This window comes from Eurosta solidaginis, chromosome 1 (assembly GCF_040869045.1).
Source record: "Eurosta solidaginis isolate ZX-2024a chromosome 1, ASM4086904v1, whole genome shotgun sequence".
In the NCBI taxonomy this organism is placed as follows: domain Eukaryota; kingdom Metazoa; phylum Arthropoda; class Insecta; order Diptera; family Tephritidae; genus Eurosta; species Eurosta solidaginis.
In genome coordinates, this window is record NC_090319.1 from 335,387,133 (window position 1) to 335,410,295 (window position 23,163).

At 36.7% G+C, this 23,163-nt stretch overlaps 1 long non-coding RNA gene across 2 annotated transcripts in view; it reads right to left on the minus strand.

The window, feature by feature from the left end:
• LOC137244382 (uncharacterized) overlaps positions 1-23,163 on the minus strand; it is a 216,180-nt gene that overhangs the window by 143,396 nt on the left and 49,621 nt on the right. The window lies entirely within an intron of this gene.

Genomic DNA, 23,163 nt, shown 5'->3' on the forward strand with positions numbered 1-23,163 from the left:
GGGCTCACTCCCTTTTAAAAATACTCATTAGCACCTTTCATTTGATACCCATATCGTACAAACAAAGTCTAGAGTCACCCCTGGTCCAGAAAGGCCCACTCCCTCTTAAAATACTGATTAACTCCTTTCGTTTGATACCCATATTGCACAAACGAATTCTAGAGTCACACCTGGTCCACCTTTATGGCGATATCTCGAAAAGGCGTCCACCTATAGAACTAAGGCCCACTCCCTCTTAAAATACTCATTAACTCCTTTCGTTTGATACCCATATTGCACAAACGAATTCTAGAGCCACCCCTGGTCCACCTTTATGGCGATATCTCGAAAAGGGGTCCACCTATAGAACTAAGCCCCACGCCCTTTTAAAATAATCAATAACACCTTTCATTTGATACCCATATCATACAAAAAATTCTAGAGTCATCCCTGGTCCACCTTTATTGCGATACCTCGAAAATGCGTCCACCTATAGAACTAAGGCCCACTCCCTCTTAAAATACTCATTAACTCCTTTCGTTTGATACCCATATTGCACAAACGAATTCTAGAGTCACTCCTGGCCCACCTTTATGTCGATATCTCGAAACGGCGTCCACCTATGGAACTAAGGATTAATCCCTTTTAAAATGCTCATTAACACCTTTCATTTGATACCCATATCGTACAAACGCATTCTAGAGTCACCCCTGATCCACCTTTATGGCTATATCCCTAAATGGCGTCCACCTATAGAACTATGGCCCACTCCCTCATAAAATACTCTTTAATGCCTTTCATTTGATACACATGTCATACAAACACATTCCAGGGTTTCCCTCGGTTTATTTTCCTACATGGTTATTTTCCCTTATATTGTCACCATAGCTCTCAACTGAGTATGTAATGTTCGGTTACATCCGAACTTAACCTTCCTTACTTGTTATTATTTTTTTTTTTTTGCAAACTTATTTAGGGCAGGAAATTCGTGTCTGCCATATTTAAAAAATCAATTACTTTTATTTTTTCTTCTTTCGTTTTGATTTTAAGTGTTTTTCCAATTGTTTGCACGCTTTTCCAGATCAATTATCTTACATTTGTCTTTATTATTTTACACGACTTTACAAATTGCTAATAAAAAATTATGATTGCCTTTGTTTATATGGTGAATTATAAGGGCTGGGAAATGAGATATTTAGTGTTCTAATAACCGTTCAATTTTAAGACTACTACAAATTTTATAGTGGGTACTGTTTTTGTTGTTGTATCGATAAGGACATTCCCCCAAGGCATTGGAGAGTGTTATCGATCATGATGATCCTTTGCCGGATGTAGATCCGGTACGTTCCGGTAACAAGCAACATAAGGGTACTAGCCCAACCATATCGGGAACGATTTGGTATGACCATATAAAAACTTCTAGGCCATCCCACATCCTCCTACCCCTAGATCCATCAGGAGTTCGGGATCGCCATAGCCTCGGCTGTTAATAAAACAGAACTTGGATCGGTTTATTATTCGCAAGTTTTAAATTTAATTATGGTTGGGTTTAACTCGACAGTATGAAAACACCTCTGGTAGACCGGATATGTGCATTGTCTTATATTCGACCAAACTGAAAACCCGCTACGGGATATGCATATATGCCGGGGCATCGGGATTTGGACTAGCCGCTAACGTGTAAAAAACCTATGTTGTATTTTAAGAAGGAAACTTAGGGTACATAATTTGATTCAACGTAACCTCGGAGGGAGAACCCTTCAAGAAAAGTACAGAACAAACTATCTTATACTAGACAGTAAGTTGTCGTTAAAGCTCCATGTGGAGCAGAGAGCGAATAAAGCCTCCGTGGCAATGTATGCATCCGAATGTTTAAGTGCAGGTGGGTACGGCAATTGTCAAGCCCATGTTTTACTATAGGGTTCTTGTTAAGTGGACAGCCTCACAAGATATATAAACAAGTAAAAGATTTTGGGCCGAGCTCCTCTTCCAATTTTCGTCGTGCTCAATTCAAGTTTTCCTACAAATTGGTGGGATGGGCCTACTTGTTTTATGGAGATTGATTTTCACTGAGAAGCTTTTGATGGCAGAAATACACTCGGATTGCTTGCCAAACCCCTCTTAGACAAATTGTCTTCTAATTGAAAAAAATTGTTTCTAAAATTTTGATACTGCTTTGCCCAGGGCGTGAACCCAAGATTGCACAAAAAATACCTTTACCAAAAAACTACAGATGGTATAAAAACCACCCCGGCTGCAGCATGGCATGCAATTCGGCACATTTTACCTAAAGACTTAATAGCCAAAATTATAACGTTCGCAACTGCGGCACGGCTTAAGGCCTCGAGATAGCGGCAGTGTAGGTCGTATGGGCACATCAGTATAGCGCAATTAAGTATAGGGCGAATAAACCACATGGTCGCGCGCCTGAGTTTCAAAAGAGATCTTGTGACCACAATAAGTCCGAGGGGATGGCGCAGGCATGCAGAAATTGGAGAACTTACTGCGCACGTGAATACGGATGGTTTCTAATCATTGGAAAAGGTGGGGTCGGCTGTTTACTGTATCGATCCAGAAATAGATTGATTACTAGGCTGCCAATATTTTACAAGCGGAAGTTGCAGCCATTCAGAAAGTAACAAGAATTCTTAAGAAAGCATGTATAAGATGCAGTCGCGTTAATGTGTAAATTGATAGTCAGGCGGCCATCAAGCAATATTCTGACACAAAACTTCATCACGAAGTGTCCTGGAATAAAAAAAGGATTTAAGGGAATTCGCCCAGGCCGAACCATACACATCTACTGGAGTCCAGGTCATGAAGGGATATACGGAAACAAAAAAGCCGATAAGTAAGCAAAGGAGACGATACATTTTGGCATCACGTACTTATAATTTGGGTCTCCTGAGTAACAGAAAATGTAGGAAGTTAGAGCTGGTGGAAGAAGAGCGGTTGAGTGCATTATGTGTTCGTGTCCAACGCTCGCGATGTGAATGCTCCAGCTAATAGGGGCGGCTGATTTGGCATATCTCGAGGCAGCAATTAAGCTAGGTCCTAGAAAAGCTCAAATAGTTACCAAGAGGGCGGTGTTATTTTATAACATAGGTCATAGTGGTTAAGTTGTGTTATCCGTTTGATCGTCAAACAAATTGTGGTAACACTATGGACACATTTAATCTATGTGAGGTCTTAATAGAACGGCCAATTCAACCTTACCTAACCTAAACTGAAAACCTCATTCAGGTACCTGGACCGGTGTTTTAAAATAACTAAGTCCTTTTTCCAAAGTCTTTAGGACTCATCCTTCTTTATACTTTTATATCAGGTAAATGTGTGGCTCTTAGTAGTTGGAGTCCAAATCTAGCGAGCGAAGAATACGAGCATAAAATATGCTCAATCCTTCCATGATATAGACAGCACTTCCCACATAGTTTGTCGCAAACCAGATCTTATTTATGAGCGTGTAAAGCTTGAAAAATATTTAAGTTTACTAGAGGGTTTCAAAAGAACGCCAGTCCTTCAAGCTATAAGGTAATACAGGATCCATCAAAAGGACTTCCATATATATGGTTAAATAGGTCTAGTATTACTCGTGATGTTATAACTGGAAACAAGAAAGTGTTCATTTTGCAAATGATAGCAAATACTGACGAATTCAACCATTTTCCAGAGCACCAGTCTTCCAAAATCAAGAGTGAACACAAAATTGATACAAAAGGTTTTCAGAAATGAAAACGACAAAGATCTCAACCCCAGCGGGTTAGGGGGCTTAGAATATACCCGCAGCAGGTATGCCTATCGTAAAAGGCGACTAGAATACCAAATTGATTCAAGGGGTTGTGTAGCGCAACCCTTTCAAGGGGTCGTCAACATCAATAACACTCCCTAGGGTCTTCGGCGAGTGCCCTTATCGCTACAACAACAACAACAAAGATCGTAATTTACCTATTTCAGTATTTTGGTACCGAAAAATTATCGATTTTACATCGAAAAGTTATCGATTTTCTTACGGAGCGTAACCAGTTTTTATCAGAGTGGTATCGATTTGTTCTCAAACATTCTTATGGAGCAGAATGTTGATAAGAAGCCATTAGAAACATATCAATGGGCAATAACATACGATAATAAACCATCAACGCAACTATTAACTACTTCGATATTGATACCAAACGGATAACGAAACGATTATTCGTTGGTATTAGCTGCTGCCTATAAGTATCCGACGAAGCTCTTCTCAAAAAGGCCGAATTTATTTCTTTTTGGAAAATTTAGCTCTGTTGAATTTAAACTTCAGTCCCTAAGCGAGTTTTAGCAGTTGGTGTTCCCGCCTTTTTATAAGCTTTTATTTACTTTCACTTTTGTTGTCTGTAATGGAATCTTGCAAGTTAAATTTGATACACTTCCCGGTGTCCGATTGAGCTGAAATTTTGCACACATGTATAACTCCGATGACAATGCAATATTACTTTGTTAGAATTCGATAAATTAATCGATAACACAGTTATCGGTAAAGATTTGTATTTACTTTGGCATAACAGCCTAAGTCCAATACAAACACGCCGGTACCTATCCGTGGATTGTGATATTTGGACGTGGTGAATCACGTGTAACGCGTAGTGAATATCATCGCTTGCGAAAAGCGGAGACACAACCCTCTGTTGTATTTCTGTGTATAACCAGCATAGCTGAATTTTTAAGGCTGTTTAACCCTGTAATCTTCTCTGTAATTTATTTTGATTTTGGAAAAATTACCTATTTGAAAAAAGCTGGCTGAAAAATATTGGCATAACAGCTTAAGTTAAATCAAGAATGGAAAATCTTTGGAAAATTTGAGCAGATGTGGCAATTTCGCGCGTCCGTTGAACGAAATATTGACAATCTGCTGATCATCGCTAAGAAATTAGCGACATTCCATCAACTAAGCAGCACTTTAGCAATACTACTGTTATTATTTGGCCGCTCAAACACACAAATATTAATTGTGCATTAAATCTAAAATATACAAATACACCATAATAATTTACACGGCCAAAGCCATAATAATTCACATGGGTCATCAATTCTTTCTCTGATTCAAAATCTAAACTACCAGCGCTACCGTCAACAGCTCAGTGTCATCACTGCCAGTAGCGCCAATAACACCAAACTCGTGCCTGACACACAAAAGTCGTTTCACTCAATAGCCCAAGTAAAATGTACTACGCACTCACTACTAAGAAGCGTCAAAAATTCGCTTGGAGTAATTTCGTCAATGAGCTACCATTGAGCTGGCACCGCATTGGCGCTGGCGCCATGCAATTTACATCACTAAAATTGCGCGAATGCCCAGGCTCATGACTTCAATACTTATATTTACAATGCTTTAAACTTTAAATACACCTCTGAAGTTGCTGCGCATAGAATGTGTACTAATAAATTCCAATACGCATTATACGCAGATGTAACTGATATATGTGTTTTTGTTTCACCCCCTATACTTATATTTAAAGCTTTTATAAGAACAAGCTTCTATTACTTGTTAATAAAACGAACTAAAAAGTAAAAAATAAAATTAAAGAAAAACAACTTTTTTAAAAATAAGCTTTTATTATTTTGGTTAATAAAATTAACTAAAAAGTAAACAATAAATTGACTCTAAAGAAATATAACACTTTATAAGTTCATTGTAAGCTTAAACGATAATTAGGCTTTTTCGTCTGCGACAAAAAAATTCTATATTGTACATAATTATATATTCTTAACATTAAAACTTTACACCTAAATTATTAAATCTTACAGTTTATATCACAGTCCTAATTGTTCTAGTAAAAAATGTGTTAAATTTTGATGGTATAATTAAGAACATTTAGGATCTCCTTTTCTTGCTATCGCAATGTAACACGCTTTTATTAGAACAATTAGGACTGTGATATAAACTGTAAGATTTAATAATTTAGGTGTAAAGTTTTAATGTTAAGAATATATAATTATGTACAATATAGAATTTTTTTGTCGCAGACGAAAAAGCCTAATTATCGTTTAAGCTTACAATGAACTTATAAAGTGTTATATTTCTTTAGAATCAATTTATTGTTTACTTTTTAGTTAATTTTATTAACCAAAATAATAAAAGCTTATTTTTAAAAAAGTTTTTTTTCTTTAATTTTTTCTATCGAGTATGGACGTTCACTGCAGGGTGAGCACTTGAATAATCGGTTGAGAACGTTGTACCAGAAACATCAAAATTAAAACAAAACAAGTAAGGAAGGCTAAGTTCGGGTGCAACCGAACATTACATACTCAGTTGAGAGCTATGGAGACAAAATAAGGGAAATCACCATGTAGGAAAATGGACCTAGGGTAACCCTGGAATGTGGTTGTATGACATGTGTATCAAATGGAAGGTATTAAAGAGAATTTTAAGAGAGAGTAGGCCATAGTTCTATTGATGGACGCCATTTAGGGATATCGCCATAAAGGTGGACCAGGGCTGACTCTAGAATTTGTTTGTACGATATGGGTATCAAATGAAAGGTGTTACTGAGCATTTTAAGAGGGAGTGGGCCTTAGGTCTATCGGTGGACGCCTTTTCGAGATATCGCCATTAAGGTGGACTAGGGGTGACTCTAGAATGTGTTTGTACGATATGGGTATCAAATGAAAGGTGGTAATGAGTATTTTAAAAGGGAATGGGCTTTAGTTCTATAGGTGAACGCCTTTTCGAGAAATCGCCATAAAGGTGGACCAGGGGTGACTCTAGAATATGTTTGTACGATATGGGTATCGAATGAAAGCTGTTAATGAGTATTTTGAAAAGGAGTGATCCTTAGTTCCATAGGTCGACGCCGTTTCGAGATATCGCCATATCAAACGAAAGGTGTTACTGAGCATTTTAAGAGGGAGTGGGCATGAGGTCTATAGGTGGACGCCTTTTCGAGATATCGTCATTAGGGTGGGCAGGGGTGACTCTAGAATGTGTTTGTACGATATGGGTATCAAACGAAAGGTGTTACTGAGCATTTTAAGAGGGAGTGGGCATTAGGTCTATAGGTGGACGCCTTTTCGAGAAATCGCCATTAGGGTGGGACAGGGGTGACTCTAGAATGTTTGTACGATATGGGTATCAAACGAAAGGTGTTACTGAGCATTTTTAGAGGGAGTGGGCATTAGGTCTATAGGTGGACGCCTTTTCGAGATATCGCCATTAGGGTGGGCCAAAGGTGACTCTAGAATGTGTTTGTACGATATGGGTATCAAATGAAAGGTGGTAATGAGTATTTTAAAAGGGAGTAATCCTAGTTCAATAGGTGGTCGCCTTTTCGAGATATCGCCATAAAGGTGGACCAAGGGTGACTCTAGAATGTTTGTACGATATGGGTATCAAACGAAAGGTGTTACTGAGCATTTCAAGAGAGAGTGGGCATTAGGTCTATAGGTGGACGCCTTTTCGAGATATCGCCATTAAGGTGGGCCAGGGGTGACTCTAGAATGTTTGTACGATATGGGTATGAAACGAAAGGTGTTACTGAGCATTTTAAGAGGGAGTGGACATTAGGTCTATAGGTGGACGCCTTTTCGAGATATCGCCATTAGGGTGGGCCAGGGGTGACTCTAGAATGTTTGTACGATATGGGTATCAAACGAAAGGTGTTACTAAGCATTTTAAGAGGGAGTGGACATTAGGTCTATAGGTGGACGCCTTTTCGAGATACCGCCATTAGGGTGGGCCAGGGGTGACTCTAGAATGTTTGTACGATATGGGTATCAAACGAAAGGTGTTACTGAGCATTTTAATAGGGAGTGGGCATTAGGTCTATAGGTGGACGCCTTTTCGAGATATCGCTATTAGGGTGGGCCAGGGGTGACTCTAGAATGTTTGTACGATATGGGTATCAAACGAAAGGTGTTACTGAGCATTTTAATAGGGAGTGGGTATTAGGTCTATAGGTGGACGCCTTTTCGAGATATCGCCATTAGGGTGGGCCAGGGGTGACTCTAGAATGTGTTTGTACGATATGGATATCAAATTAAAGGTATTAATGAGGGTTTTAAAAGCGAGTGGCCCTTAGATGTATATGTGAAGGCGTTCTCGGGATATCGACCAAAATGTGGACCAGGTGATCCAGAAAATCATCTGTCGGGTACTGCTAATTTATTTATATATGGAATACCACTAACAGTATTCCTGCCAAGATTCCAAGGGCTGTTGATTTCGCCTTGTAGAACTTTTTCATTTTCTTTTACTTAATATGGTAGGTGTCACATCCATTTTACAAAGTTTTTTCCAAAGTTATATTTTGCGTCAATAAACCAATCCAGTTACAATGTTTCATCCCTTTTTTCGTATTTGGTATAGAATTATGGCATTTTTTTATTTTTCGTAATTTTCGATATCGATAAAGTGGGCGTGGTTATGGTCGGATTTCGGCCATTTTTTATATCGAGATAAAGTGAGTTCAGATAAGTACGTGTGCTAAGTTTAGTAAAGATATATCGATTTTTGCTCAAGTTATTGTGTTAACGGCCGAGCGGAAGGACAGACGGTGGACTGTGTATAAAAACTGGGCTTGGCTTCAACCGATTTCGCGCTTTTTCACAGAAAACAGTTACCGTCCTAGGAGCCAAGCCTCTACCAAATTTCACAAGGATTGGTTAATTTTTGTTCGACTTATGGCATTAAAAGCATCCTAGACAAATTAAATGAAAAAGGGCGGAGCCACGCCCATTTTGAAATTTTCTTTTATTTTTGTAATTTGTTGCACCACATGATTACTGGAGTTGAATGTTGGCATAATTTACTTATATGCTGTAAAGATATTAACTCTTCTTTTAAAATTTGAATTTAAAAAAATTTTTTTTTAAAAAGTGGGCGTGGTCGTTCTCCGATTTTGCTAATTTTTATTAAGCAGACATAAAGTAATAAGGGTAATGTTCCTGCCAAATTTCATCATGATATCTTTAACGACTGCCAAATTACAGCTTGCAAAACTTCTAAATTACCTTCATTTAAAAGTGGGCGGTGCCACGCCCAATGGCCAAAATTTTACTAGCTTTCTATTTTGCGTCATAAGCTCAACTCATCTACCAAGTTTCATTGCTTAATGCGTATTTGGTAATGAATTATCGCACTTTTTTGATTTTTCGAAATTTTCGATATCGAAAAATTGGGCGTGGTTATTGTCCGATATCGTTCATTTTAAATAGCGATCTGAGATGAGTGTCCAGGAACATATATACCAAATTTCATGAAGATACCTCAAAATTTACTCAAGTTATCGTGTTAACGGACAGACGGACGGACGGACGGACGACTGTGTATAAAAAATGGGCGTGGCATCAACCGATTTCGCCCATTTTCACAGAAAACAGTTAACGTCGTAAATTCTACTCCCCTACCAAATTTCAAAAGGATTGGTTAATTTTTGTTCGACTTATGGCGTTAAAAGTATCCTAAACAAATTAAATGAAAAAGGGCGGAGCCACGCCCATTTTGAAATTTTCTTTTATTTTTGTATTTTGTTGCACCATATCATTACTGGAGTTGAATGTTGACAGAATTTACTTATATACTGTAAAGATATTAAATTTTTTGTAAAAATTTTACTTTAAAAAAAAATTTTTTTTAAAAGTGGGCGTGGTCCTTCTCCGATTTTGCTAATTTTTATTAAGCGTACATATAGTAATAGTAGTAACGTTCCTGACAAATTTCATCATGATATCTTCAACGACTGCCAAATTACACCTTGCAAAATTTTAAATTACCTTCTTTTAAAAGTGGGCGGTGCCACGCCCATTGTCCAAAATTTTACTAATTTTCTATTCTGCGTCATAAGTTCAACTCATCTACCAAGTTTCGTCGCTTTATCGGTCTTTTGTAATGAATTATCGCACTTTTTCGGTTTTTCGAAATTTTCGATATCGAAAAAGTGGGCGTGGTTATAGTCCGATATCGTTCATTTTAAATAGCGATGTGAGATGAGTGCTCAGGAACCTACATACCAAATTTCATCAAGATACCTCAAAATTTACTCAAGTTATCGTGTTAACGGACGGACGGACGGACGGACGGACGGACGGACGGACGGACATGGCTCAATCAAATTTTTTTTCGATCCTGATTATTTTGATATATGGAAGTCTATATCTATCTCGATTCCTTTATATATGTACAACCAACCGTTATCCAATCAAACTTAATATACTCTGTGAGCTCTGCTCAACTGAGTATAACAAGTAAGTACGGGACTGTCTTCGTGCCTTTCCTGAGTGCAACTAAGCAATAATCTTTTCCCTTTTTTATATCCGAATAATCTGTGTAATATCTGTAATATAATGAGAAGGGAGGTACATAAGCGTAATTTTCAATAGACATGAAATGAAAATAGATCGGTAATCCCCACACAAGATATTATATTTTCGAATCGGACATCAAAGTATAACCACTCGTCAAATTTTATCAAGATATCTCTAAAACTAAGGGATTAGCTTGAGTTCAAACAGGCAGACGGACATGGCAAAATCACCTCAGATCGTCTTTTTTGTCATTTCGGTATACTTATTTGTGGGTATATCTCTTCTGCTTTAAGTTCTTACAATTTTGTGATTCGCCTTATCACCATTTCATGTATAAAGATCTAGTGACATTTCTCAACCTTTAGTATTAAGAATAGCCGTGATCTTTTGTTGGCAAAAGTTTTGTATTTTCTCACTAATTTAATGTCAGTCCGATAATACTAGTTCTGAACTAATATTATTTGTGGTTAGGATAATATTCCACTGCTGGGTTTGCAACGATTTTTTATTCGCTATAAATATGTATATTAATAAGATATTGTTTTTCCCAACTCCAAAACCCGAATCCATTAGTTAAATGCATTTGCGTGCATATTGTGAAAGTTTCCATATATTAAGAAAATTCAAAATACAAAACCACAACAATGCACTCAGCAACTAAAAAACAACACACATTAGGGTAGTCCTTATAAATCTAATACACGTTTTTTATCAGTCTCACTCTTTCAAACGGTAATAACTAGGTCAAAAATGTTACATATTAATTATGGTCCCGATTGGAGAAGGTTAAAGGGTATCGCACAGAGATCTAAGTAAAATTAAAAGCTAATGTTTTTATTTTCAATAAGCAAAATCGATAATACTATTCTTGGCGATATCGCGTAAAACTTTTGATGTGATAAGGCGTGTCACACAACGGTTAACGATCAGATTTTAATATTTTAAGTCTTCATAGGATTATCTGCGCTTGAATCCCTATTCAACATGCTTTAGCTCTTTTCACACGGGACGAAAGCTTATATTTGATATCACCAACTATAACAGATGTTATCGTTTTATTAATTACAAATTGAGTAGCTCAATTTTAAAACTTTAAGTCTCCATAGAAAAATCTGAACTATGAACACTGTGCGACCCCCTTCGAACGTATCCAATCGGTACCAAAATTTATATGTGATATATTCTACCTAGTGTTTTTTTTTTTTTTTTTGTTTTTGAAAGACATTGTGGCATCGCACTGCCCTCACGTGGTCCGATGAAACCAGGCTAATCCTGTTCATTTTGTTTTTTAACGCATAATTTTTTTTATTCTAATTCCTATTTATGTTTCATTTATAATTCAATAATTATTATTGTTACCGAGTCGTTGAGAGGCAGTGGCTTCTTAAGCGCCGAAATCTAAAACTGCTCAGCTACAAAGAGACTCATCAGCTGAGAAATATAGATTCACAAATACAATAGATTAAAAGTGTACTTATAATTTTTAAATTACTAAGAGAAGATAGAACCGTTTCATGGCAAAGAGCGAGTCCGAAACATCAATTATTCTCAAGTGAGAGTTATAATCTTGACACAAACACAGAAAAGGTTCACTCAGAAAAAACTTGAATGAAATGGCACTTAAGAAATTTTTTCCTCTTCGCATGGCCAAAATCTCTTCAAAATGATGAAAAATTCCTCAAATTGAAATTTGTACATGCGAATGAGGAAAAAATCTCTTAAGTGCCATTTCATTCCCATTTTTCTTCAATCGGGAGCAATTTTTTTCTGAGTGTTCGTTTAGTTGGAAATTGCTTCTGAATTGTTTAAGAATTATAGGTTTATAATGGCTTGAAACTCGGCATGGAACATTCAAGTTTACTTGGTTCAAAAGAAATAGGCTTTAACTCGATCCATTTAATAGTTTAGCAATAAATAGTACACATAACATTTCTCTACCACTTGCAAAGATTGAAGATTTTTCAAGGCAAAAAGTAAAATTTTGTTTGAATTGATTCTAGCCAATCCACATGAACTTGATAAAGCGGATTCCAAATTATCGATCCATATTCTAATATCGGCCTCACCAATGATGCAAAAGGTGTTTTTGTAACGTACGGATCACTAAACTCTTTTCCCCATCTTTTCACAAATGCTAAAACTCCCCTCGCTTTATTGACTGTGGCATTAATATGAGGGTCGACAAAAACATCAACGCTTTCCATAGTTTGGCCATTAATGTTGTAAGAAACTGGCTGTACGTTCCCACGTGAAAAACACATGAATTTACATGTTTCTATGTTGAGCGGCATAAAATTCGCATTACACCAAGTAACTAAACAATTTAAATCCGACTGGAGTACAGAACGTTCTTCAATCGACGTGTATGACTTAAAAAGATTTACGTCGTCGGCATATATTAAAATTTTAGAATATTTTATACATAGCTGTGAAAATGTCGTTTACAAAGAGCCAAAACAGAATCGGACCGAGATGGCTTCCCTTAGGCACACCGGATGGAACATCGATGACATTCGAACATATGTTTTTAAAAATGACTCTTTGAGTTCTACCGCAAAGATAGGAGGAGATCCATCGAGTAAGGCCAGGTTGAAAGACAAGCAATTCGAGTTTATAGAGAAGTAACGAGTGGCATAATTTGTCGAATGCTCTGCTGCAATCAGTGTATATAACGTCGGTATGATGATTGTTTCTAAACCCATTAAAGACATGCGTTGTAAATTCAATCAAATTGGTTGCGGTTGATTTGCCTCTACAAAAGCCAAGGTGAGAACTATATATCAATGTAGAAATCGAAAATCTAAGTTGATTAGTTTAGATTGCTTCGAAAAGCTTAGGGATATCGAAGAGCTTTGCTATTCTACGATAGTTTTCAATAGACGACTTGCTTCCTTTTTTATGGGGTGGGATAAGAAAAGATTCCTTCCAAGCAGTCGGGTAAATGCCATTTTTTAAAGAGAGGTAAGAGGCTGGTAAGTGTATTCCGCACAGGTTTTAAGAAAACATGTTGGGATCAAATCGGAACCGTATTTGAAGGATGCTTTTAGGGTCCTTAGATGTAATAGAACAGGCAACCAATGTGAAGCATGCTATTTCTAAACTTCATGGCAGAGGGAAATCCGTTAGTACTGCGTTTAGAATTTACGAAATAATAAAAAGACTCGAGCCGAAAGCCCTGGCAGCTAGCGCTCCTTTTTGTATGTAGAATAGTAATTTTATTGCTATTGTTCATTTAATAAATAAATAAATAAATAAAAAGACTTCGGGTTGCAAATAATGTTTCTTTTGATTTTACATACGTAAGCCTTATAACACTCTTTATTAAGTTCAAAATACTTATGACGGAAAATAGCGTATTGTGCATAATCAGAATGTAAACCAGTTTTCTTATAATATTTGAATAAACGTAATTTTTTTTTTAAAGCTTTTAATTTTTTAGTATACCACATGATTTTCAAATAAAGTATAAATGGTTTTATTAAAATGTAAAACGTTTTGCTCTATATCCTTTCTATATCTAGGTCATGTTATCTCAGAAATCTCTTTATTTAAATTGTTAAAACTAGTTTTGGAAAAATCAATTCACGAGGTAGAGACACTTGTTTTGTTAGAGCAGCCGACTTCGTTGCTTATTATTTCGTAAGTTATCTCAAGAGAAGGATGGTAAACGTCTTCTGGCAAAACAAGGGGTTCACACCGATTTATAGAGAATTTAGATATGTCGTCAACAAATGCTAAGTCTAAGAATTTTCCATACCTATATGGATAGAAGTTGATCTGGTTAAGGTAAAGATCAGTATAGTTCCATCCAAGAAGTCATTGTTATGCATCTTGGGTGATACGGGGACAATATTGTGATCAACTGTGTTCCAAGATATATGTGGCAGGTTAAAGTCACCTAATGCAATCTTTGAGTCCGTGGGCTTTATCACCAAATTGACTCTTTGTAACAGTAAAATATGATGCATATACACTCATAGATCAGAAGACGGTGGAATGTTGCAAGCGGCTAAGTAAATATGACCCCGGCCTAGTAATATTCGGATGCATTTAAACTCGATGGAATCAACTTCGGGTAAATTAACAGATGAAATTGAAGAATGTACAGCTATAGGTCTTGTATTCACAGAAAAAAATTTCGGAATTTAAAACTTTAGGTTTCAGCCATGTTTCGGTAAAAGCAATAATATTATAATTACAGTGAATGGATTTCAAATATAATTCAGTTAATTTAGTATTTCAGCCTCTAACGTTCTGATAGTAAATGCTTAAGCAAGATTTTAAATTAAGTTTTTTGGATCGGAAATTTGAGGAAAAATTTTTGCTACATTTTGAGTAATTGTAATAGTCTTATGCACAAGTTCGCGAACAAAGGCACCTGGGGGGCAAAATGAGCTGTCCAAAAGTTTATTAAAATCTTTTGAGTAGACATCAATTCTGAATGAAAAAATGTTTCTTTCGTATTTAAATTTAAATTTTCTTAATGTCATGCCTTCAGCCTTAATTTTCGATGTGACATGAGACTTGATATCCTCAACGGAAGTGTCTTTGTCAAAGCGAGATATAAAAATTGATTTTTTTTGCGGGACTACAACCAGCTTCCTATCCGGTGCTTCTGGTTAACGGGTGGAACTGGACAATATCGATAATTTACCTTCATAAGGAAGACCGTCCGCTACACGCTATCACAGGCATGCGCTTATTAAGTTAGATACGTAGTTCTGAACTAGTATGCATATTTTTGCTCGTTTATTTGGAGCCTCCAGTAGTAACTTATAAATCTTTTTGCAAAAGCTTTTTCCGATCTAACAGTTCAAAATTCCTCAGCATAGATCTAGTTCTGTTCGACAACACTATTTCTTTAATTCAGAACCAAACCGAAGTCAAGTGATGTATTGCTATGGCAGTGCCTTTCCCTGTTTACGTTCTAATCAAAATTCAATTACAATGGAATTAGTTCTTACTTGGCGCTTCAGATCTAGTTCTCACCTAGAAACTCCCATCGCTAGTTATTGATGTTTCTGCTTGTTAAATACTTACATATGCATAAGTGTAAATGTGCCATCCGGCACAAATGAATATTTCATGAACTGAATGTAACTATCAAAGCATCGGCGTAATTATACCGTAATTAAAATTTGAAATTTACAAGCCCACATAAGCCAAAAGCAAAAAACGTGCTAAAAATAAAAAAGGCATTGAAAGGAAGTATAACAAGTAAGGACGGGACTGTCTTCGGCTGTGCCGAACACTTCATACCTTTCATGAATGGGGCTGAACAATAACCTTATCCCGTTCGTAATCTCCAAATAATCGGATGTATAAGATAAGAAATATATAGTGAACCGATGTCCATACCTAAACGCTTTTTAAGATAAATATAAAATAAACAATTAAAGAAGGCTAACTTCAGGTGTAACCGAACATTACGTACTCAGCTGAGAGCTATGGAGACAAAATAAGGAAACATCACCATGTAGGAAAATGAACCTAGGGTAACCCTGGCATGTGTTTGTATGACATGTGTATCAAATGGAAGTTATTAATGAGTATTTTAAAAGGGTGTGCGCTTTAGTTCTATAGGTGGACGCCTTTTCGAGATATCGCCATAAACGTGGACCAGGGGTGACTCTAGAATTTGTTTGTACGATATGGGAATCAAATGAAAGGTGTTAATGAGTACTTTAAAAGGGAGTGGTGGTAGTTGTATATATGAAGGCGTTTTCGAGATATTGACCAAAATGTGGACCAAGATCACCCCGAACATCACCTGCGGGGTACCGATAATTTATTTATATATTTAATACCACAAACAGTATTCCTGCCAAAATTCCAAGGGCTTTTGATGTCACCCTGCAGAACTTTTTCATTTTCTTCTACTTAATATGGTAGGTGTCACACCCATTTTGCAGAGTTTTTTTCTAAAGTTATATGTTGTGTCAATAAACCAATCCATTTTTCGTAATTTTCGATATCGAAAAAGTGGGCGTGGTCTAATCGGATTTCGCCTGTTTTTTACACCAATAGAAAGTGAGTTCAGATAAGTACGTGAACTGTGTTTAGTAAAGATATATCGATTTTTGCTCAAGTTATCGTGTTAACGGCCGAGCGGGAGGACAGACTGTCGACTGTGTATAAAAACTGGGCATGGCTTCAACCGATTTCGCCCTTTTTCATAGAAAACAGTTACAATCCTAGAATCTAAGCCCCTACCAAATTTCACAAGGATTGGTAAATTTTTGTTCGACTTGTGGCATTAAAAGTATCCTAGACAAATTAAATGAAAAAGGGCGCAGCCACGCCCATTTTGAAATTTTCTTTTATTTTTGTATTTTGTTGCACCATGTTATTACTGGAGTCGAACGTTAACATAATTTACCTATATACTGTAAAGATCTTAAATTTTTTGTTAAAATTTTACTTAAAAAATTTTTTTTTTTTAAGTGGGTGTAGTCTTTCTCCAGTTTTGTTAATTTTTACTAGGCATACATATAGTAATAGGAGTTACGCTCTTGCTAAATTTCATCATGATATCTTCAACGACTGCCAAATTGCAGCTTGCAAAACTTTTAAAAAACCTTCTTTTAAAAGTGGGCGGTGCCACGCCCATTGTCCAAAATTTTACTAATTTTCTATTCTGCGTCATAAGTTCAACTCACCTACCAAGTTTTATCGCTTTATTCGTCTTTGGAAATGAATTATCACACTTTTTCGGTTTTTCGAAACTTTCGATATAGAAAAAGTGGGCGTGGTTATATATAGTTCGATATCGTGAATTTTAAATAGCGATCTGAGATGAGTGCCCAGCAACCTACATACCAAATTTCATCAAGTTACCTCAAAATTTACTCAAGTTATCGTGTTAACGGACAGACGGACGGACGAATTTTTTTTCGATACTGATGATTTTGATATATAGAAGTCTATATCTATCTGGATTCCTTTATACCTGTACAACCAACCGCTATCCAATCAAAGTTAATATACTCTGTGAGCTCTGCTCAACTGAGTATAAAAATATAAAAATATAAAAAGCAAAAAACAAAAATAAAATAACACTAATGCATGTGAAATGACCTAGCAAAGTCAGAAAGGGGATAGCTCAAATGTGAGAAGAAGCCAAATAACAAACATAACAACAACAATAAGAACTAAGTTGGTTAACCTGTCAATACTGCGCTATTTTGCATCAGCGCCATAAATGGGAAATCGCCCTATAAGAGACTAGCAAATACATATGATTACACACGTGTTATTAAAATCAGGTCAGGTAACTCAAACGCCAGTCGGCTGTCGCCTGATCGAAGGGCGCAAAACTAAATCGATTACGTCGTGATCAACGGTATGCATAGTTCCAGTGTCCTGAATCTTTGCACTCATCGAGATATAAATAACGACAGCTGATGATAACTATACTCCTCTCTCACATTTGCTCACACAGACCAATTTTCGATCTGCCGACGTAGTCCAGCAGTGAGAGCATATTCATTTTTCACAACATACCGCTGCTGCTGGCAGCATATATTTCCAGCGAGCCTGCAAAAACTAGTTAGCGTCGTTGAGTAGCGCGCATAAGTCCTTGCAGCTTTGCTGGTATTGTGATTCTCGATATACAAAAATTTGTGAGTGATGATATCTTTTCAAGGGGTTGCCAGTGCAATATATAGCTCATCCAACCCAATTGTTAACCTAACCTACACGTGGCGAATCCTGTTTCTTTAACAGCCGAGGCTTTGGCGATCCCAAGTACCTCATGGATCTAGAGGGTGAGAGGGCGGGATGGCCTAGGAGGTTTCATGTGGTCATACCAAATCATTCCCGAGATAGTCGGCTTAGTATCTTAATGGTGCTTCTTACCGGAACTTACCGGATCTGCATCCGACAAAGGACCATCTACATTGATAAAACTCCTCAAGGCCTTCGGTGAGTGTCCTTATCGCTACAACAAAAAAAACAACGAAACACTCTCTTTGAGAGTTAGTGGGTCGGTCGACAATCGCCTTTTGCAAGATGTCCAACATATAAAGTATCTAAATCAGCTACGACTCAGTAAATCATTTAATTAATCTACTCAAGTTGCACACTAACACACACAGCATTGCTTGCTGTGAAATTTACAAAAAGGTAGTCTGTAAGAAGAACATTTTTTATACTCAGTTGAGCAGAGCTCACAGAGTATATTAACTTTGATTGGATAGCGGTTAGTTGTACAGGTATAAAGGAATCCAGATAGATATAGACTTCTATATATCAAAATCATCAGTATCGAAAAAAAATTCGTCCGTCCGTCCGTCCGTTAACACGATAACTTGAGTCAATTTTGAGGTATCTTGATGAAATTTGGTATGTAGGTTCCTGAGCACTCATCTCAGAGCGCTGTTTAAAATGAACGATATCGGACTATAACCACGCCCACTTTTTCGATATCGAAAATTTCGAAAAACCGAGAAAGTGCGATAATTCATTACAAAAGACCGATAAAGCAACGAAGCTTGGTAGATGAGTTGAACTTATAACGCAAAAAAGAAAATTAGTAAAATTTTTGACAACGGGCGTGGCACCGCCCACTTTTAAAAGAAGGTAATTTAAAATTTTGCAAGCTGTAATTTGGCATTTGTTGAAGATATCATGATGAAATTTGGCAGGAACGTTACTCTTATTACTATATGTACGCTTAATAAAAATTAGCAAAATCGGAGAAGGACCACGCCCACTTTTAAAAAAAAAATTTTTTTAAAGTAAAATTTTAACAAAAAATTTAATATCTTTACAGTATATAAGTAAATTATGTCAAGATTCAACTCCAGTAATGATATGGTGTAACAAAATACAAAAATAAAAGAAAATTAAAAAATGGGCGTGGCTCCGCCCTTTTTCATTTAATTTGTCTAGGATACTTTTAACGCCATAAGTCGAACAAAAATTAACCAATCCTTTTGAAATTTGGTAGTGGCATAGATTTTATGGCGTTAACTGTTTTCTGTGAAAATGGGCGAAATCGGTTGATGTCACGCCCAGTTTTTATACTCAGTCGTCCATCTGTCCTTCCGCATGGTTAACACGATAACTTGAGCAAAAATCGATATATCTTTACTAAACTCAGTTCACGTAGTTATCTGAACTCACATTATCTTGGTATGAAAAATGAACGAAATCCGACTATGACCACGCCCACTTTTTCGATATCGAAAATTACGAAAAATGAAAAAAATGCCATAATTCTATACCAAATACGAAAAAAGGGATGAAATATGGTAAGGTAATTGGATTGTTTTATTGACGCGAAATATAACTTTAGAAAAAACTTTATAAAATGGTTGTGACACCTACCATATTAAGTAGAAGAAAATGAAAAAGTTCTGCAGGGCGAAATAAAAAACCCTTAAAATCTTGGCAGGTATTACATATATAAATAAATTAGCGGTATCCAACAGATCATGTTCTGGGTCACCCTGGTCCACATTTTGGTCGATATCTGGAAAACGCCTTCACATATACAACTACCACCACTCCCTTTTAAAACTCTCATTAATACCTTTAATTTGATACCCATATCGTACCAACTCATTCTAGAGTCACACCTGGTCCATCTTTATGGCGATATCTCGAAAAGGCGTCCACCTATAGAACTTAGGTCCACTCCCTCTTAAAATACTCATTAAATCCTTTCGTTTGATACCCATATTGCACAAACGAATTCTAGAGTCACCCCTTGCCCACCTTTATGGCGATATTTCGAAAAGGCGAACACCTATAGAACGAAGGCCCACTCCCTTTTAAAAATACTCATTATCACCTTTCATTTGATACCCATATCGTACAAACAAAGTCTAGAGTCACACCTGGTCCATCTTTATGGCGATATCTCGAAAAGGCGTCCATCTATAGAACTTAGGTCCACTCCCTCTTAAAATACTCATTAACTCCTTTCGTTTGATACCCATATTGCACAAACGAATTCTAGAGTCACCCCTGGCCCACCTTTATGGCGATATCTCGAAACGGCATCCACCTACGGAACTAAGGATTTCTCCCTTTTAAAATACTCATTAACACCTTTCATTTGATACCCATATCGTACAAACGCATTCTAGAGTCACACCTGGTCCATCTTTATGGCGATATCTCGAAAAGGCGTCCACCTATAGAACTAAGGCCCACTCCCTCTTAAAATAGTCATTAACTCCTTTCGTTTGATACCCATATTGCACAAACGAATTCTAGAGCCACCCCTGGTCCACCTTTATGGCGATATCTCGAAAAGGGGTCCACCTATAGAACTATGCCCCACGCCCTTTTAAAATAATCATTAACACCTTTCATTTGATACCCATATCATACAAACAAATTCTAAAGTCACCCCTGGTCCACCTTTATGGCGATATCTCGAAACGGCGTCCACCTATGGACCTAAGGATTACTCCCTTTTAAAATGCTCATTAACACCTTTCATTTGATACCCATATCGTACAAACGCATTCTAGAGTCACCCCTGGTCCATCTTTACGGCGATATCTCGAAAAGGCGTCCATCTATAGAACTTAAGTCCACGCCCTTTTAAAATACTCATTAATACCTTTCATTTGATACCCATATCGTACAAACGCATTCTAGAGTCAACCCTGATCCACCTTTATGGCTATATCCCTAAATGGCGTCCACCTATAGAACTATGGCCCACTCCCTCATAAAATACTCTTTAATGCCTTTCATTTGATACACATGTCATACAAACACATTCCAGGGTTTCCCTCGGTTCATTTTCCTACATGGTTATTTTCCCTTATGTTGTCACCATAGCTCTCAACTGAGTATGTAATGTTCGGTTACACCCGAACTTAACATTCCTTACTTGTTATAGTATATTTTGAACTTTAATATAGCCAAAAAGAACTGTGGTTACTAATGCTATGTATATTTTATATTGCATGTTAGCAATCAAAATAATCAAGCATGTTTGGTTATTCTGTAAACCCACAAATCCAAAAGTAAATATAAGCCAAAGGACACTCAACCAACTTTGCATACATAAATATTCACACATTTACGAAATCTAAACTACATACAACTCACATTAGCACATTAACATTTACCGCTATGCTGAAGTATGATAGCTTAGCATGCGTTTAAATGAACGTGATTAAAATACATTTAAAATACGGAAAATGCGGTCATTGCATTGACCCATTCTCAAGAAGAGTTTAAAAAGAAAAAAATATAAATGATTTAATTCAAAAAGTAAATGCATATTTTATTACGAACCTACTGACTCGTATGTTAACTTGCAAAGAAAAAACGGTACGTTCACCTCAGTATTGCACTAAAATCACGCCAGCAGTCTAGCAATATCTCCAAGAGCTTTGTTAGCGCACTCAACCAAATTTGAACGCGAGTCCAGTTGACTTTGTATCTGGTTTGAGTTACTCAACTTTTCCACGGTGGTCCTGCAGTTTGCATTTGGCGATTTCTGCCATGTTGAAAAGTGAAAGGTTTTGCATGATTTATAGCGTTAACGTTGAATTATGTCGTGCTGCAGTATAATTAATCTCATGCAAATATGCGATACTATACAATTGTGCATGTGTGTGTGTGTGTGTGCTTTGGGCTATATGAGTATGCTTTTGTGGCTAGAGGCGTGCTGTATCAATCAATGAAACACGAGTGTTTGGCTACTTGTATATGGGGTTGCGTATTTTTTATTTTTTATTTACTATAGGGTAAGGCTTTTTCAACACCGTTTTCACCAAAGTCAATATTTTGCGTTAGAGTCTTTTGGTCGAGAAGAATTTTGTTACAAAATTTTGCATGTTTTTTTTTTAATTTGCATTTAAATATTTTTTGACTGTTTTGGGAAATTAATTGTTTATCCGAAAGTAAGTACAGGACAAAATTTTTTTTTTTTCAAAAATTGCTTTTGTTTATGGTTTGCAATAAATTTTCTATAAACAATTGAATATTTAAGCAAACTCCACCCTGCAGACGGAAATTTTTAAGACCAGCTTATGTAAAAACCATTTCTGAGAACATAGTACAAGTTTACAAGTATTATATGTATGAGAAGGAAACAATTCCTTTCTCTTTCTAACACACTGCCGTTTGACACTTCGCTCAGAGTCAAACTATTGTGGAACTCAGTGGAACCTGCGTGGAACATGCGTTTGACACTTAACGAAGTGTCAAAATTACCGGGGTTGCTGTCGTGCAAAGCGACGCAAGGAAACAAAAAAAGGAGCGGAATATCAGAACCCATATCTGTGATATATTATATATATTATATATTTTTTTGAACGAATTTAGTATGGAAATGTAGGGCACCTATATGGGTCCTACAGAAAATTACACAAAAGTGTTGAATTGTGGTATCTGAGGACGCGTAGTTATTACAGTATTAAGAATACAAACACAGGTGTTAAGTTTTTCTAACCGGTCAAAAGTTCCCCGCGAAAAACAGTTTGAAGCCGAGGTCGACTGCAATAATCCATCCAAAAATGTGGAAAGAGAAATGAAAAGACGCGTTTTGTCCTGGTATCGGTAATCCAAAGGCGAAAAAGTATTCGAGTTATTGGAAGCGAGGCAAAAACGCGTCTCTTAATACCTCCCCGATGGTTTTGGTCGTGTTTTAGCAATCGTCCCCGATAATAAAGTATCACAATTTGTTAATTAAAATTGTCCAAATTATTTGGATTTTAAAGAGAGATCGAATTACGTGCTCGTTTGAAAGTAAATAAGGATATTTCTTTGTAATTTTACAATACAAATTTTACGCAGCTTTCGTTAGCAGCTACTACACTTTTCTTGGGCCTAAGAAGTACAACAATTAGCATCCACAAAAAGAAAAACCAATAAGAACAAGCATATTATCAGGTGAGCGTGGCTGTGTATGTGCGTGCTGTTACATATCCTACTTGTAGA